We start from the raw sequence: 19,050 nt of genomic DNA on the forward strand, positions 1-19,050 counted from the left end.
TGACTTCCAGAGCGTTGGCAGCGCGCGGCGCGCAGGAAGAGAGAGAGTTTTGTGCAGTTAGCGCGGATGTGCGCGTGCAAGCGGGGCGGACTTAGCACCTGTTAGCGCCGTACGGGCAGCTGGAGAGAGTGAAGGCGGACGGGCGAGGGGGAGTGAGAGAAAGACAGTGAGTTATAGAGAGGGGTTCACGCACGCGCAGGGTGAAAGAGGATTTAGAGAGGAAAAGAGAGAGTAGGAGAAGAGAGAGAAAAAAGGGAGTAGGTGAAGAGAGAGAAAGAGAGAGAGAGAGAATAAGACAAAGAGGGAGAAGAGAGAGAGTGGGAGAAGAGAGAGAAAAAGAGAGTAGGGGAAGAGAGAGAAAAAGTTAAAGAGAGAGAGAGAGATAAAGGGAGAAGTTAGAGAGAGAGAGAGTGATTGTGTGTGTGTGTGTGTGAGCGTCATGGGTGGTGCTCACCCGGAGAGAAAAAGAAGAAGAAGAAAGTTTTAACATCGCAGGAAATTATCCCCAGGGATCGTAAAGATCTATCTGACTCGGAGACTGTTTTATGCGCCGCAAGACACGGCGGGAGGCGAACCCAGCGTTCCCTTTTTTATTTTTTATTTCAAAAAATGCCAAAAAAGGCCGAAAATTAGCCGAAAACTCCAAAAATGGCAAGGAAATCCCAAAAATGGCCAAAATAGTCCAAAAAATTCTTGAAAATCTAGGAATCCAAGAAAATCAATGATATTCACAATCGAACATTTAAGATATGCAACAGCACACCAAAATTAGTAGATTTTACCCCAAATGTAATTTACGACACAAATATCAACCCGACACTGAAACATAGCAAAACGCTCAAAACTTGACCAAGGAGGGCACAAATGCGAACAAAATGATGCCATAAAAACCCACACACAAAATGGCTCGTAAAGATAAAAAAATCAAAATTTTATGGAATTATCCAAAAATTAGCAAGAATTGCCGAAAAATTACAAAAATTATCCGAAAAATACGCAATTTTTTTTTCACAATTTCTCCACACATTGGAGAATAGTGCAGCCACATAAAATCACACAAATCACATCAATTCAATTGCCAACAATTTTATCAATTAAATCAAGACTAGGCAATTAAACCGACAAAAAAAATTGATGCAATTTGAGTGTGTAAATCCCTGTTTTGAGCACAAAAATGCAGCATTTAATCATTACACACATCATTTATGTAATCAAAACATTGAATTAACTATGCAAATCAATTACTTTTTAGGCACACACACACACACACACACACACACACACACACACACACACACACACACACACACACACACACACAATAATTGGCAGTTTTTACCAATCTTTAATTGCACACACAAAAAGGTTAAACTTGTCGGATTTGCAATGTGACTTCACAAATCAATAGTTAGGCATGAGCACATCACCAATCAATCATCACAATTCAAAAATCATAACGCACACATTGATTTCTAGGTGCTCAAACATGGGCAATATAGTGCACACACACCTAAAATTGACCATCCAAGCATGCAATTAACTCAATTAGGCACCCAATTAGCAACCTACAATCATCAATTAGCAATTGAAACTTATCAAATTCATGCGCCACCAATATTAAAAATTTCGGCATTACGATGGCGTGAAAATGAATAATCGCAAAATTTTCAATCCATAACATCAACATTGCATTGCATCAACATAGCATAGCATTACATTGCATCACATTACATTGCATCATGGTGGGATTTCTACACAATTCTACACATCCTTAAATTCTAGGGAGGTTGAGAATACCACCTTGATTACCTTTCCGTTGAAGGTCAATTGAATGGTCGAATGCTCTGATAGCCGACTTTCGAAAATCAAAGAAAAAAAAACTCATTCCCCCCCCCCCCCCCCCCCCCCCCCCCCCCCCCAACTCTCAGTACCCTCCCATAGCTTATTCCCCCTTCCACTCGACGGGCATTGGATAAATAACACCCCCTCTCTCTCTCTCTCTCCCTCATTTTCCCCATACATACCCCCCCCCCCCCCCCCCCCCCCCCCCCCCCCCCCCCCCCCCCCAATATCCTCTCTCCCAATTTACCCCCACTCTCAAACCCCCCCGCCAGGCGGAAGCTTTGAAAAAACCCCCCGACGCCTCTCTCGTGCTCCCTCGGTGTGAGCCGCATGGAAATCCCCCCCCCCCGCTCCGCTCTCCGTATTCTTACACTCACCCTTTACATTCCCCCCCCCGCTCTGCTCTCCGTATTCTTACACTCACCCTTTACATTCCCCCCCCCCCCCCCCCCCCTTTTTTTGGCCCGCCAATATTCCTTCCCCGATCCCTCACCCTCTTCCCCACCAGCTCGCCTCACCTTCCCTCGGCCTCATTCCCCCCCCTCTTGGCCCGCTGATATATTCCCTCACTCCCACCCATTGACTTGTTTCCCTCCCCTCGTCCTCAAGCTCCCATGCAAGACAGTAGAACCCCCCCCTCTCTCTCTCACCCACACATCTCCCCTACCCCACTCCCAAGCCTCACCCCTCCCTCTCCCTCATCTCTCTCTCTCTCTCTCTCTCTCTCTCTCTCTCTTATCCACACCTCACCCCTCCCTCTCCCTCATCTCTCTCTCTCTCTCTTATCCACACCTCACCCCTCCCTCGCGCCTCACAATATCTCTCTCTCCTTCTCACGGATAGCGGCAATAGGACCACTCTCTCTCTCTCTCTCTCTCTCACCACACACACACACACACACACACACACACACACACACACACACACACACACACACACACAATCACCCCCCCTCCCCTCTCTCCCTTTGGCGCTGTGCGCTCAGTACGCAGGACAAACCACTCTCCCACCCGGCGCTCACGCACCACAGCAGGCCATCCATACACACACACACACACACAATATAGACACACCCACACACACACACACACACCGCCGCACACACTCTCTCTCTACCCCATCCCCCCCCCCCCCCCCTCCACCGCCTCGTGCAGTAGAAAGCAGGCCATCCGCCATCAACAGAAAAAAAACTATATATATATATATATTATATATATAAAGCCCCTTCCCACACACGTTTTTCGCACACACATACATATACATACACACACACACCCGTCCTCATGCACAAATACATACACACATACGCATATACGCACCGCACCAAAAAAAATACAAAGGAGGAGAAACGACTACGACATCGACGAATAAAGAAAAAGGATCCTAAGCACGCGCCGCCAACAACAAAAAGAGAAAATGCGCCGAAGGAATGTCCTGGCCGACTTCGAAAATCGTTGGCAACACGCAGCCACGATGCCATCCCAGTAATTTATAGGTTATTTTCATCATTATCTTCAGTTTTCACCCGGGCCATTGTAAATTTTCATTTTTGTAAACATCCTCTCTCTAGGTGATGGTCACAAAGGCCCACTTCGAGATTCCCATCTTTTAATAACCTCCCAAAACAAAGCAAGGGTCAACCACACCGGGCCCACCACTTGCTTTGTCTCCCTGATTAAGCTTACCCTAACCACACTGGGATTACCATAATCCAAGCAGCCAACACCTATAAATTGGCATTGAGAGGTCACTATCGGGGGGGGGGGGGCAATTCATGAGCAGCCAAGCATTTGGTAGAGTGTACTGGGAAGGATTGACACTATCACCATCACGGGGAGGGGGCTTGTATGTTGGGTTTGCCTTGGGAATTGCATCATGCGAAGGGAACCACATCCATCTCTCGACTCCAATGGTCGATGCACACACGTATGCACGCTCTTGGTCGTAAGTATTCACAGTCATTGAGTCGTCTTAGAGAATGCACCAAGTAGGTTGCACCACCTCCTCTCCCTACCTCTCTACCACCAAGGCATGCCGCTTTGTAAATACTGCAAAAATAATTCACCCTGACACCCCCGAGGGTTTTCATCATTTACAAATCTCTCTCTCTCTCTCTCTCTCTCTCTCTCTTTCTTTCTCTCTCTCTCTCTCTCTCTCTCTCTCTCTCTCTCTCTCTCTCTCTCTCTCTCTCTCTCTCTGTCGGTGTGTAGGTTTGCGGTGTTCATATCATCGTGGTTTTGCGTCCTAGCCGCTCAAAGCTAGGTGGTGACCCCTGTACACTTACCGTGGCAGGCTCAAGGCGCGCCATTCGGCCCCCGGCGTTTTAGAGGCAGTCGAGGTTCGGGGTCCGCTTTGCGTCCGTCATTTGGTGCCCCCATGGAGGAGGGATTTTCTAAGACCCTTCAGTTTACAATGCTGAAAGTGACGCCCACTATCAATCATGGACGAGTGGCTGAAGGAATTTTCTAACTGGAGGACGGAAGAAGAGGAGACGAAGGAGGCACTAGCCGCCTTCACTGAGGTGCTACTGCCAGGCTGCAGTGTCATTAGCATTCAAGAGGTAAATTCTCCATCTCGTGTCGCTCGTTCTAACTATAAATCGAAAGCCTCAGGTGGGAGCTTTGTGAAGTGCCATCACTGTTGTCAACCAAGGCACACTGTCAATGAGTGCCAATAACGAAGGCAGCGAAAGGGTTGAAGTCATCTACATCAACATTCATCGCAAAGAAATCATTCACGTCAAGGAAGGGAAGCAAACGGTGAGACCTCTTTTCCCTAAAGAAGTTGCAGTCAAAGATATAACTCCAAAGTGGCCTAACGGGGCTGCTTGAGCCAAAGGCAAGGAGAAGATAAGCCAGTCTGGAAACACATGACCCCGAAGGGAGAAGCATCTGGCCAAGCAAGTGCTTCAAGCTCAGAAAGCCGGGTTGTACCCACTTTGTCAAAGAAGAAGTCATCCGAAGCTAAGTGGCGGAAGGTCGCCTACCGATTTGCACGACGCATGCGAGTGCTACCAATCCACTTCGACAATCCAGAAGAAGAAGTGGTAAGAAGATTCCCATGTCCTAGAGAAGAGTGGTTCGGCTACTGCTCTCGCTGTTTTGGGAAGCGAGTGGAGGACCTTCCTCCTCTCCCTGTACAAGTTATCCTGGTAGAAGCACAGGAGAAACCCAGTGGACTGGAGACAAGCTGCAACTGAATGGAGTAGAATTCATGCAACACGTTGATTACGGAAATTACCTGCAATTGCTGTTAGCTAAGAGGATGGGAGTGGTCAGACGCGTCACCATCACCCCGTACATGCTGAGCAACGAAGGAAAGGTGGAGCCCATGAAAGGAAACGACCTCTTGTGGATGTGCCGACTCATCAACACTGGCACAGTAAGAGTATAAGTAAGTATTCCACCCTCTGTGCATGATGGAAAACGGGCCGACGGCATTCCCGTTTAGATTCCTACAACATATGCATGTGAATATCTATGTAGATAGGAACGTCTTCTACCAACAGAAGATCGTTTACCTATTCGGTGCGGCGGTACTAGGAGAAATCCTCAATTCCCCGAACCTTATCATTCTCCCCATATTAGATTACCATCATTCCTTTAATGTCTCTATTTTTATCATGTTTTGACCTATCCACCCACCCCTATAAAAAGCCGCTATGAGCCGCTAATGTTGATGTAAAAGAAAAGAAAAGAAAAAAAAGGTTTGTAATTTCCTGAGTCACCACCATGGCAAGTGTTTCTTTCTCCACGTTCAGTGGAAAGAAGGGAGAGGATCTCACCACCGTCTTTTTGGATGATTTCGACATTGCTTGTGTCATCTCCAACAAAGATGACGACGTTTCACGACTTAGAATTTTTCCTCTATTGATGAAAGTAGAGGCCAAGTCCTGGTATAATGCATTGCCCCAGGCTACCAAGAATGCATGGGATGTGTTAAGGGCTGCTTTTGTAAAGAAGTTTGGTGGAGGCACAACCTCGGAGAAGCTATGGCAGCTACTCACAGAATTAAAGCAGGGAGGCCTGCTGGAGTATGCCACCTACGAGTCAAAGTTTGTGGACTTATGGGAGAGATGGGTTGCCACACTGGAGGAAGGCGAAGGAGTGCCTAATTTCCTAAAGAAGGACCATTTCATTGCTGATCTATAGTCACCGCTTAGAGAGAAGGTGAAGGGAAGGTTTCCTGCAACATATGAGTTGGCAGTCAAAGTATCCCGCCTTAAAGATAAGAAGCTGCGAATGCAAGCAAGAGTAAACGAGTCAGAGGAAACAAGCTCGGCCCGACCAACCCCACTGGCTGCAATAGCCAATCATAGAGTCCAACCGTAGGAGGTATCAGAAGAATAGCACGACCTGCTGAGTCGCATCACCACCCAACTAGAGAGTTTATCTGTGCATCTGGTGCAGCAGGGCATGCATCTGGCAGAAACCCAGAACAAGGAAGGGGACAACGAAGGCAGAACCCAGAGTAAACTGCGGGGAAGATGTCCATGGAATGTACTACTGCCCACACCCAAGGAGGCAAAATTTCAATAGAGGGGGGAGACAGAATCAGATCTCTCCGCCAAGAGCAAGACCACCACCACCTAGGCAGCCAGGACCAATCCCACTAGTCCAAATCCTTCGACCACCTGTACAACGACAACCACCACCACAACCTCTCATTCCGCCACTACCCCCACCACCTGCTGTGAACCAAGTGGTGAGTGTTATTAGCTTGGTGGCTAAAGGGAAGGCGAAGGTAGAAAGGAAGGAACACCAATGATAGAAAGTCCTAAGCTAGAGAGAGAAGGGCCATTCATCATCAAGAAACGCTATGACAACGACAGCTATAAGCTGATGGAAGCAGATGGGAGAATTCACAAGACTAGGGTCAATAGATGGAGGCTAAAAAGGTATTTTCTTAGGTTTGACCCAAAATTCGTGCTAGACATTCCAGAAGAGGAAGAACCCTCTAACTCTACAACTAAAGAAGCAGAAGAAGGGCTAGAAGCATGAATGCCTCTAGCCAAAGGGAGAGGGCTAATGATAGCCGGCTTTTGAAAATCAAAGAAAAAAAACTCATTCCCCCCCCCCCCCCCCCCCCCCCCAAACCTCAGTACCCCCCCGTAGCTTATTCCCCCTCCCACCCGACGGGCATTGGATAAATAACACCCCCTCTCTCTCTCTCTCTCTCTCCCTCATTTTCCCTACATACCCCCCCCTAATATCCTCTCTCCCAATTTACCCCCACTCTCAAACCCCCCGGCCAGGCGGAAGCTTTGAAAAAACCCCCCGACCCCTTTCTTGTGCTCCCTCGGTGTGAGCCGCATGGAACACCCCCCCCCGCTCTCCATATTCTTACACTCACCCTTTACATTCCCCCCCCCCCCCCCCCCCCCCCCCCTTTTCTTGGCCCGCTAATATTCCTTCCCCGACCCCTCACCCTCTTCCCCACCCGCTCGCCTCACCTTCCCTCGGCCTCATTCCCCTCCCCTCGGCCTCATTCCCCCCCCCTCTTGGCCCGCTGATATATTCCCTCACTCCCACCCATTGACTTGTTTCCCTCCCCTCGTCCTCAAGCTCCCATGCAAGACAATAGAACCCCCCCCCTGTCTCTCACCCACACATCTCCCCTACCCCACTCCCAAGCCTTACCCCTCCCTCTCCCTCATCTCTCTCTCTCTCTCTCTCTCTCTCTCTCTCTCTTATCCACACCTCACCCCTCCCTCTCCCTCACAATATCTCTCTCTCCTTCTTACGGACAGTGGCAATAGGACCACTCTCTCTCTCTCTCTCTCTCTCTCTCTCTCACCACACACTCTCTCTCACCACACACACACACAGTACACACACACACACACACACACACACACACACACACACACACACACACACACACACACACACACACACACACACAATCACCTCCCCCTCCCCTCTCTCCCTTCGGCGCTGTGCGCTCAGTCCGCAGGACCACCCACTCTCCCACCCGGGCGCTCACGCACCGCATCAGGCCATCCATACACACACACATACAATATACACACACCCACACACACACACACCGCACACACACTCTCTCTTCCCCTACCCCATTCCCCCCCCCCCCCCCCCCCTTCGCCTTGCGCAGTAGAAAGCACGCCATCCGCCATCCGCCATCAACAGAAAAAAAACTAAAATAAATAAATAAATAAAAATATATATTATATAAAGCCCCTTCCCACGCACGTTTTTCACACACACATACATATACATATACACACACACACACACATATACGCACCGCACCAAAAAAAATACAAAGGAGGAGAAACGACTACGACATCGACGAATAAAGAAGAAGGATCCAAAGCATGCGCCGCCAACAACAAAAAGAGAAAATGCGCCGAAGGCATGCCCCGGCCGACTCCGAAAATCGTCGGCAACACGCAACCATGACGTCATCCCAATAATTTATAGGTTATTTTCATCATTATCTTCAGCTTTCACCCGAGCCATTGTAAATTTCCATTTTTGTAAACATCCTCTCTCTAGCTGATGGTCACAAAGGCCCACCTAGAGATTCCCATCTTTTAATAACCTCCCAAAACAAAGCAAGGGTCAACCACACCGGGCCCACCACTTGCTTTGTCTCCCCGATTAAGCTTACCCTAACCACACAGGGATTACCATAATCCAAGCAGCCAACACCTATAAATTGGCACTGAGAGGTCACTATCGAGGGGGGGGGGAGGGGGGGGGGGGGGCAATTCATGAGGAGCCAAGCATTTGGTAGAATGTAGTGGGAAGGATTGACACTATCACCATCACGGGGAGGGGGCTTGTATGTTGGGTTTGCCTTGGGAATTGCATCATGCGAAGGGAACCACATCCATCTCTCGACTCCAATGGTCGATGCACACACGTATGCACACTCTTGGTTGTAAGTATTCACAATCATTGAGTCGTCTTAGAGAACGCACCAAGTAGGTTGCACCACCTCCTCTCCCTACCTCTCTACCACCACGGCATCCCGCTTTGTAAACACTGCAGAAATAATTCCCCCTCACACCCCCGAGGGTTTTCATCATTTGCAAATCTCTCTCTCTCTCTCTCTCTCTCTCTCTCTCTCTCTCTCTCTCGGTGTGTAGGTTTGCGGTGTTCATATAATCGTGGTTTTGCGTCCTAGCCGCTCAAAGCTAGGTGGTGCCCCCTGTTCACTTTACCGTGGCAGGCTCGAGGCGCTCCATTCGGCCCCCGACGTTTTAGAGGCCGTCGGGGTTCGGGGTCCGCTTTGCGTCCGTCAGCTCCAATCCTTCATAGCAAATTAGTAAGTTAGCAAAACTTCGTCAAATTAGCAAGAGGTTAGTGAGAAATTAGAGTGTGTAAACACACAATTGGCAAAATATAGAGAATTATGAACACAATGCTTCATGCACACATATTCAAAATCCACAAAAACATAAACACACAAGTGAAATTAGTGTGGGAACGCATTCATTTATGCCACCATTACACTAGCATAGACCATCATCCCCGGAAACGGCGCCAAATGTTGGGGATCCCATCGTTGCAATAGATCCAATGACCAACAAAATTGTCAAGACGGAGGGATGAGCTACCCGGCTAGCGCATGGAAACACTTACACGGTTAGTGAGCTAATCGTGGCAACACAAATGGTTAACTCTAGGAGGTGAGCTTCTCAGCCTATGGAGGAGCTAAGACAAAATGAAGGGCAATCTCCATATCCACTTCTCTTCACCTCTAATCAAGCCAATCACACACACTACGATTGCAAGATGCACACAACACTAATCCTATCATGCAACACACTAATCTCAAGGACACACACCTAGATCTATTGAGCACCACACTCCAATCAAACCTACATGCACAGACAAGAAAAAGAGGGCAATCAGACAAGATTAGAGAGGGATAAACCACTAATTAGTTAAAATCTAGTTAATCTAAGCATCTTAGAAAATCATAAGAAGCATGAGAGAGGAATAGTGAAAGAGAATAAATCATTGATTAGTGTTAATCAAGTCTCATGAGCAAGGAGAAGCTCAAGGACTCCATAGCCACACACCTCAAGAGCTCTCACCAAAGAGTGCTCTCAACAAATGACTTGAGAACCCTAATTTCTTTTACACATTGCCTTATATACCTAAGGTAAAAATATGCAATGTCTGGGCGCCCAAGGCCTTTAGGGCTCACCACTTATTGAATCTGCAACCTAGGCACAATAAGTGACCTATTCTTTACAACTTGGAACTCCCATTGAGCCCGTAATACATTAAAATATTACAATGGCTTGAAATAAATCGGGAATTTACAATACGTGACCATTTTGGGAAAACATGAAAAATGTGTAACTCCAATCTTTACTGCTTCTTTGCATTTATCCTCGATGTGCATTTGTACGTCTTCGGTCTTTAAGATCTTCTGTTAACTGACGTTGACTCAGTTAATAGGGGTTCACCGTTCAGTAACCCCTATATAACGTGCACTCGTGGGGTATTAAAAAACCCTCTCTTTTAACATGTCTGAATGAGTAAAACGATTAGGATTTTTTTTCCAAAATTGACTAAAAAACCGCTTATTTTAATGTATCTCTATTAAATTACCTAAATTCTTTGTATTTTAAAACCCTTCCTTTCGAACTCACATTATACATTAACATGACTACATAGTGCACCCCCCGAGTGGCCACATTGGCCTTTAAGTGGGAGATTCTTGGGGTAAATAGCCACAAATACTAGTCCTCTTATGACTAAACCCCTACATTGTCACTTACTATTACTTCATCTCCTTCTTATATACAATAAGGAACTCTGGCACACTAACTTATCATGGATCCCCCCAAACCCTGTCCTTTGTCTATCCTCTTCCCTCTTTGCATGCATGCATTGATGCATGGAACATTTCAACATCCTCAATTTGAAGTTGATAACAAAGTGGGTGAACTTGGGGATTGGGGAGAAGGCATCATGAGGGATAAAATGAGAGGCATGGAGGAACACATCATGAAGGGACAGGAGGGCACCACTTATCCCTTGAAAGTTTACAGGTTCCCCAATCTCATCATTATGGAATGGATTTAAGCATTAGTGTGTGGGGCATACCAAGGCCAAGAAATCAATGCCAATGAGTGAGAGCATGAAGGATGATATATACCCAACATAATACCAACCACTTTTTAGTTGTTAAAGCCAAAAGTGAGACCCAATGTCCTAAACATTTAGCTTAATTATGCATATTTCATGTCAAATATTTTCAGTTCAAATCCAAAGGGGCAAAGGGTATCATTTTTCATATGAAATATTGAGGAGCATAGAATCAACATGTATTATGACATTCTGGAAGACTTCCATCCATTCCTCAAGGAGATGAGGTTTTGTTGGACCATCAAACAAATTCTCAAGGTGGACTTGCAATCATTCCAAACCTAAATCTTTGAGTGCCAATGGTATGTAGACGTATCTTGGAGGCACAAGTGTAGAATCTACATGGTGGATTCCTCATTGCATCATTGAGGGAGGAATGACCACTTGATGTTACTAGGAAACCATTAGAAGGTATGTATTAAATATAACTACTTTAGACATCCATGGCATATTTGTATATTTTAAAGTTACAATAGTCTCTCTTGCATCTATGACTACGCGTTATATTTTCATCCCATGTCTACATCAACCTAAAGTCTTGTTTGTGATTTAAGTGACTTCTTGAGCTAGATTCATCCTTGCGCTAGCCAATGTAGAGATACTAGAAGATTCCACTATACCATTCATAGCAAAAAACAAAGAGGAGAATAGAGAATCCAATGCCACCTTCTCTTTGGAAGAAATTGATGATGGTGTTGATGATTGAAAATTTGGTGTTGATGATTGCGAGGATTATGAGGGTTGACTTGACCTCTTTGTCATACTAGGTGGCATGGCCTAGAGCTAGATTTACAATATCAAGACTTTGTTAAAATTAATGAGGGAGAATTTGTCTCATTTTATTATTTGTTGATGTTGACATTCATGCAACTATAATTTCCTTTTATTTGTCTCCTTCAATGTAACTGGACGAGGCCTTTTCCCCACAATATCTTTCTAAGCTGTAATTACAAACTATACATAAAATATATATCTTTGCACCCTTGTAGAAAGGTAGGGTCGACTTCCTTCTTTCGTCCCTTCTTTCACTTGACAAGGACAAGTTATGATCAAGTCAAAATTTGACAATCGTTGGAGCTGAACGATAACTACCTACCTACTTGCTACACAACAATAGTTTTTTTTTAAAAAAACTACCTACCTACCTGAACGATAACTACCTACCTACCTACTACACAACAATAGGTTTTTTGTTGAACCTTTGCATATTTACTAGCAATCATCTAATTGATGATTACTACTGGCTCTCTATTCGCTTGAGAGCATGGACTTGTGATTATTGTCTACCAATTACACTCTCTCTAGATATTTAGGGCCTCTTGGATCTCCACACATGGGCTTGGCCATGACAAAATGATGTGAACTCCCATTTTCACAACCAACAAAAGGTATATGATAAAAAATAAAATCTATGAAAATCCTAGGACTTACATAGGTATCGATGCAAGAAAAATACCCTATTGACAAAAGGCTCCTATTTGAGGAGCTTGCATGCGCTTTTGTTTTGGGAACCAATAGGGTGGCTATTATTGTGGCTATGTGTATGGAAATATACCATGCATGCAATGCCCAAGGAACTTCCTAGATTGGATTCACCGCCCAACCTCCCTTCTATAGCCCCTGGCTACTGAATCCCCTGTTCCACATTGGCAGCCGGCCACTTACTGGCCCAGGACCTGGGCCACTTACTGGCCCAGGTCCGTGACCTCCCTTGGGTATGCCCTTGGCATGACAGTAATCCCCCCTTGGAGAAGCATTTTCGTCCTCGAAAACAAGAGTGATAATACACTAATGTTTTCCACAGTGGCATCCTTCATGGATCCAGCTGTTTGCTTGACTAGAACATGGTTCAGTAGGAGGTTCAATGAAACCAAGAGCAACATCTTGATTTTACACATTGTTGTCCCTTTGTAACCATCTTGTGTAACCAGTTCCTATCTAATCATAGTGTGTAGACTCCATTTAGAATGCACATGAGCATGCTAAACGAGCTATCACAACAAAGATGTACCCGAAAGAGTACCTCCTGTCACTATCCATGAAAGTAACTTGATGACATAACTAATTGGTCAAGTTTAAGTCCTTGAATTGTTCTAAAATTCCATCAGTAAACAACCCCACCATAGCTAGTATTCCAGGTTGAGAACTTGACTTATACATGAAGAGACTAAACCTAGTCGCAAATATGCTTTAACTTATGGTAAGCAAACTCCATGTGGAGCAATAAATGCTTATTAATTGCTTATCAATTGGATTGCTTGGTGCTAATGTACGTACTTTGCATATCCTTTAGCACAAGATTACACTGTGTAATCTGCCTATCCCCTTGGATAACTGACAATACTGAGGTGTGTTTCCCCCATCGGAACAGAGGTCACAATATCGTACAATAGTGTTGTCGAATCAACAATGTTCTAAATAACCATCATGGTCACCTTGAAAGATCCGCAAGCACCCAAACCGAGCCATGACCTCTGTGGGTGATTGGTAGATCCCAAAAGGAATCGCATAGAGATTTTGCACATATAGTGAGAAATGCTTCATAAGCAACTAATGTGATGAATATGCATGCCGCTCTAAATCAACCTTTGCTAAAACAGTAGGGCCCATAACACCTAGTGTGCATGCATTTAGCAAAAAATGGATCCAAACCTGTATATCCATAATCTTCCTTGCCAATACTTATGGCGATTGTGATGCACCTAGCACACATTAAAGAGGAATGTAAAGAGTTCTGAAAGAAACTAAATACTGTCCATTGCAATCATTTTCAAGCCTTGCTGAAACATCAGGACCATAATAGAAGATGAAACAGTTATCACTTCTAGGTACAAACAATGAAACTTTTTCATTAACAAATCATAGCCTTGCTATATGTATAAACAACCATCCGTTAATGTTTTTTAGTAGTACTTGTACCTTAACAAGTCTTTCTGAGTATCCGACAATTTATGGCCACTAAAATGGCTCCTGATACATCGTGCTGAAAATGGTCTAGAAAACAGATTGACCAGCACCTAGGGACTTTGTCGTGACACATACTTGAAATAGTGGGCGCCAATGTCAGTCCCAGAGACTCATATTCGCCACATGTGGAATATATGTCTCAACTAAGGATGTTTGCAAAAAGAACATCCTACAAGTACAAGATGTACTTGTGTGTGGAGGTAATTGCAAACACTCTACGACAGGAGTGAGAGGGACCCTCATTAACCTTGCTCCACACTGGCTAAACAAAACTCCGTAAGTCCCTAGACCATGTTGTTTCCCATGTGACAACATGTGCCAAATAAACCCTACAAGTCAGTCTATAACTGCATAATGCAGAAACTAATTTTGGACAGTACAACCCAAATGGCTCGGCTCTTACATGACCGTGTCATTTCTCTTAAGAGTAAAATTGGATGATAACATAGTGTGTGCATCCAACTTGAAAAAAAACAAACAAAACAGAAACAAAACCAAATTAGATGTGTACCTGAAGGTTGAACTTAAAGTTCACTTGTCCTTGTTCAAATGCATAGGAGCACTAATGAAAAAATAAAAAATAAGCAACATTGCAGTGGAAAACTTGGGTGTTACCTTTGCAATCCAAACCCGTTGGTTAGAATCTCTGTAGTCAAACCCCTTGGCCTGACCTGTGAGAGAAACTGCACAAGTAGCAGTTAACGGTACCTAACATAGTCGACCGTGTACAAAAATGATTTGATTTTCCCACTAACCCGTGGTAGATTGCGAACATCTTGCCTTGAAAGTGCAACTATGATAAATCAAAATGTGATCCTGAATGCCGATGGAGTGATTTAGTAATCACCTGCTGGGTCTTACCCCAAAATTGTGCTTCCATCGACACTTGTAGTGCTATAGAGAGAGTAGGAGATCCACACAAGTGAAATTCCTAGCTCTTATGGACAACCATGTTGTCTCAACTGTTTGCTGCCTCTAGACTCCATGATATAGATCAGTAGATGTGAGTTTAAGATTATCAAAAACTCAACTTGAGTGTCACACTAAAAACATGTAGTGCAAAAATGACATCTTAAACATCTGTAATGACAAGACTCTTGCTTGTCCATTAACATCGATGTATTCGATGTGTACTCCATGGGAAAATCTATTCGATCTTAAGAACAATCACCCAAGGAATGCCAATAGTTGGGTCTTACCCCCCAAGATCTGACAATGGCTCTTAGCCAGCCTGTGTGTGGCTCATAGCCCTTATGGAAATTAGTGTTCAATCGATGAACCGATGAAGACTAATGTGAATGGAAACTTGGCCAAGTTCTAGCTGAGAGTTAGAGCACCTTGGCTCAAACTGACTCACAAGAAAAACATGTGTCAAAGAGATTCTTAGAAAGTTTTCCTTATTCTTCGAAAGAGAGAGAGAGAAGGAGAGAAAAGAAGAGCATGATGGGCTGAGAAAATTCCCTTAAATTTCTAGAGTGGGTGCCCAATCTGTGTGCTCTTACACATCTTATGCCTGACTTGCATCTTATCCTTTAAGCATGCAACAATCTGCCTGTAGAACGCTCTCATTGAGAGAGGTAATGGAAAACACAAGCCACAACTTGACCCACTTACCATGTATGGGTCGTGACTTTACAAAAATGACTTAAAAAATGGCACTTTACTTGTGAAAGAAGCCCTAGATTTAGGTTCCTTTAAATTTTGATGTGTGTTGACAACAACCAAAAATCATGTTAAAAAATCCTGAACTTATCTTATCCTTCAGAGAGTTGCGAGTGGAATAGCAGAAGCGTATTTCATGAGGCGGTAGAATTGAACCCACCTAGCTAGTATGCCTTGCATACAGAGTTTGAAGCCCTTGGTGAGAGTTTGAAGCCCTCAAATATGAGAGCCAAAACCATAAGTGTCTGGCTTCGTATAAAAATGTTGTGTAAAATTGCCAAAGCACTTTGCTTTGCACAACGACAATAGTTGCCAAGTAAAGTGTACACATGGAGAAAACAAAAGAAGAAAAATTGAAACTTGGCAAACCTGGTCATCCAACTGGCGTCAGTTGTCATGAAATATGGAAGAAAATGAAGGAGTACGAGCGGAAGTGCGACGCGAGAGAGAGTGCGAGAAGAAGAGCACGACGATATGGTGAACTCGCTCTACTGTAATGTGTAGAGCATAGTGAGTTCTTATTAGGTTTTTACAAAAGAATATGTGTACATACCTGGCGGCCCGCCCACTTACCTGGGCGACCACATTGGGCTTTATATCCCAACAACCTCCCACTTAAAGGCCAATGTGGTACTTTAAGTGTGAGAGAAGCTACTATACAAGCTAATATACAAGAGATGTAGAGAAGTGATGTACTACCCTACACCTAACTGCTTGCGAAAATGCACAAAGCTCTCTGAGGGAAGTCCTTTTGTAAGTAGATCAGCAGGATTTTCTGTGGTCTGAACTTTGACAAGCTGAAGTTGCTTATCCTCGAGCATTTCCTTGATGAAATGATACTTCACATCCACATGCTTTGTCTTTGAGTGATAAACTGGATTGCGAGCCAATTGTATAGCACTTTGACTATCACAATATAACACAGGCATCTCTTCTTTGATTCCCAAATCTGTTACTAGTCGATTAAGCCAAATTGATTCTTTGCATGCCTCTGATGCTGCAACATATTCAGCCTCTGTAGTAGATTGAGTAACACAATCTTGTAATCTAGAACGCCATGATACTGCTCCACCAGCCAATGTAAAGGCATACCCTATCGTAGACCTTCGGTTGTCTAAGTCACCTGCATAATCTGAGTCTGTAAAACCCTTTACACTTAGCTCCTGACTCCCATAGCATATACGCATACTCTTTGTAGCTTTCAGGTATCTCAATATTCCTTTCACTGCCTCCCAATGTTTCTTGCTTGGGTTTGACATGTATCGACTTACTACTCCCACTACAAATGTAATGTCTGGGCGAGTAGCAATCATTGCATACATCAAACTACCCACTGCAGACGCATATGGAATCTTATCCATTTCAGCTTGTTCTTCCTCAGACACAAGAAAATCTTGTTTGCTAAGTTTCACATATGGTGGCAATGGAACACTCAGTGCCTTTCCCTTCTCCATATTGAAACATTGAAAAACCTTGTCAATATACTCTGTTTGAGATAACCAAATCAACTTCTTTGATCTGTCTCTCTCAATGTGCATACCAAGTATATGACTTGCCTCACCCATGTATTTCATGTCAAACGATTTTGCCATCTTTGACTTCAAAGCTGAAATTTCTTCCAAGTGCTTGCCAGCAATCAACATGTCATCCACATACAAAATAAGGATCAGCCAACTGCCATCCTTAGCCTTCTTTGTATATAGACAGTGATCGAACTCACTACGTTTGTAGCCTTGAGAAAGCATAAACTTGTGGAATTTATGGTACCATGCCCTCGGTGATTGTTTTAAGCCATAAAGACTCTTTAACAACTGGCATACCCAATCTTCCTTGCCTTTCTCAACAAACCCTTCTGGCTGCTACATGTAAATTTCCACATCTAAATCACCATGCAAGAACCCTGTCTTGACATCCATTTGGTGCAACACCAAATCTAATATGGCAACCAATGCAAGAAAGCATCTCAATGTAGTCATCTTGACCACCGGAGAGAAGACTTCATCAAAGTCAATGCCTTGTTCTTGCTTAAAGCCCTTGGCAACAAGCCTTGCTTTGTACTTTGGCTGACTATCATGAGTGGTGATCTTATACCTGTAAACCCATTTACAAGGTAGAGCCTTTTTGCCCTGTGGTAATTAAACTAGCTTCCATGTCTTGTTTTTATGCAGAGCTGTCATCTCTGACTGCATGGCCAATTGCCAATTCCCGGAGTCCTTCATTTGCACTGCTTCCTTGTAACATGAAGGCTCATTGCAATCAGTCAACATGACATAGTTCATAGATGGAACAAACCTATCAGGAGGTCGCGTGACACGTCCAGATCTGCGCACAATAGGTGGCTCAGGCTCAACCACAACCTGTGGTTCCACTCTATCCTGTCCTTGCTCCTCTTGAGCCCTGACATTTTGTCTTGCACGTGCAGGTCCATCTTCTTGGAAGACAACTCTTCTAATCTCCTCAACCCTCTCTGGTTTAGAATGATATTTGGATTCACTAAAGTGAACATCATTGCTGCAGACAACCTTTTTGGATTCGGGATCCCAAAGTCTGTACCCCATCTCACCAGAATTACCATAGCCTAGAAAGATGCACTTTCTACTCTTTGGCTCAAGTTTGTTCCTAAATTCCTTTGGAACGTGAGTATATGCCTCACAGCCAAAGACTCTGAGATGTTTGTATGAGGGCATTTTGCCTGACCATACCATCTCTGGCACTGAATCCTTCTGCAAAACGTTGCTAGGAGATCTATTTACAAGATGAATAGCTGTTGATACAGCTTCAACCCAAAACCCATTTGGCAGCTGTGCATTAGACAACATACTTCTGACCTTTTCTTGTATGGTCCTATTCATCCTCTCAGCAACACCATTTTGAGGAGGATTGTAAGGAGCAGTAAGTTCACGTTTTATACCTTTTGACTCACAAAAGTCCTGAAAGGCCTTTGAAACATACTCTCCACCATTGTCAGTGCGTAAGCATTTAAGCTTCTTGCCACTCTGATTCTCCACAAGTGTCACAAACGTTTTGAAAACACTAAACGCTTCATCCTTGTGCTTGAGAAAGTAAACCCATACTTTCCTCGAGTAATCATCTATAAATTTCATAAAGTAAGAAGCTCCCCCTAGAGATAGGTTAGGCATATGTCCACACAAATCACTATGAACAAGTGCCAACTGTGTATCTCTTCTACTGCTTCTATGCTTATGTGGCTGCTGTGTTTGCTTACCATACAGACAATGTTCACAGAATTCAAAATCATTAAATGAAAATCCAAGCAAACAACCAGAACGAGATAAGATTTCCATTCCCTTCTTGGACATATGTCCTAACCGGCTATGCCACAAAGAAACGTTCGGCTGCTCGGTTACATTGATTACATTTTTAGAGACATTTGATACATAGATCATGTAAAGTCCTCCAGACTTTACTCCATGTGCTACTGTCATAG

This window comes from Adiantum capillus-veneris, chromosome 13, assembly GCF_014529385.1.
Source record: "Adiantum capillus-veneris isolate H3 chromosome 13, ASM1452938v2, whole genome shotgun sequence".
Lineage (NCBI taxonomy): Eukaryota > Viridiplantae > Streptophyta > Polypodiopsida > Polypodiales > Pteridaceae > Adiantum > Adiantum capillus-veneris.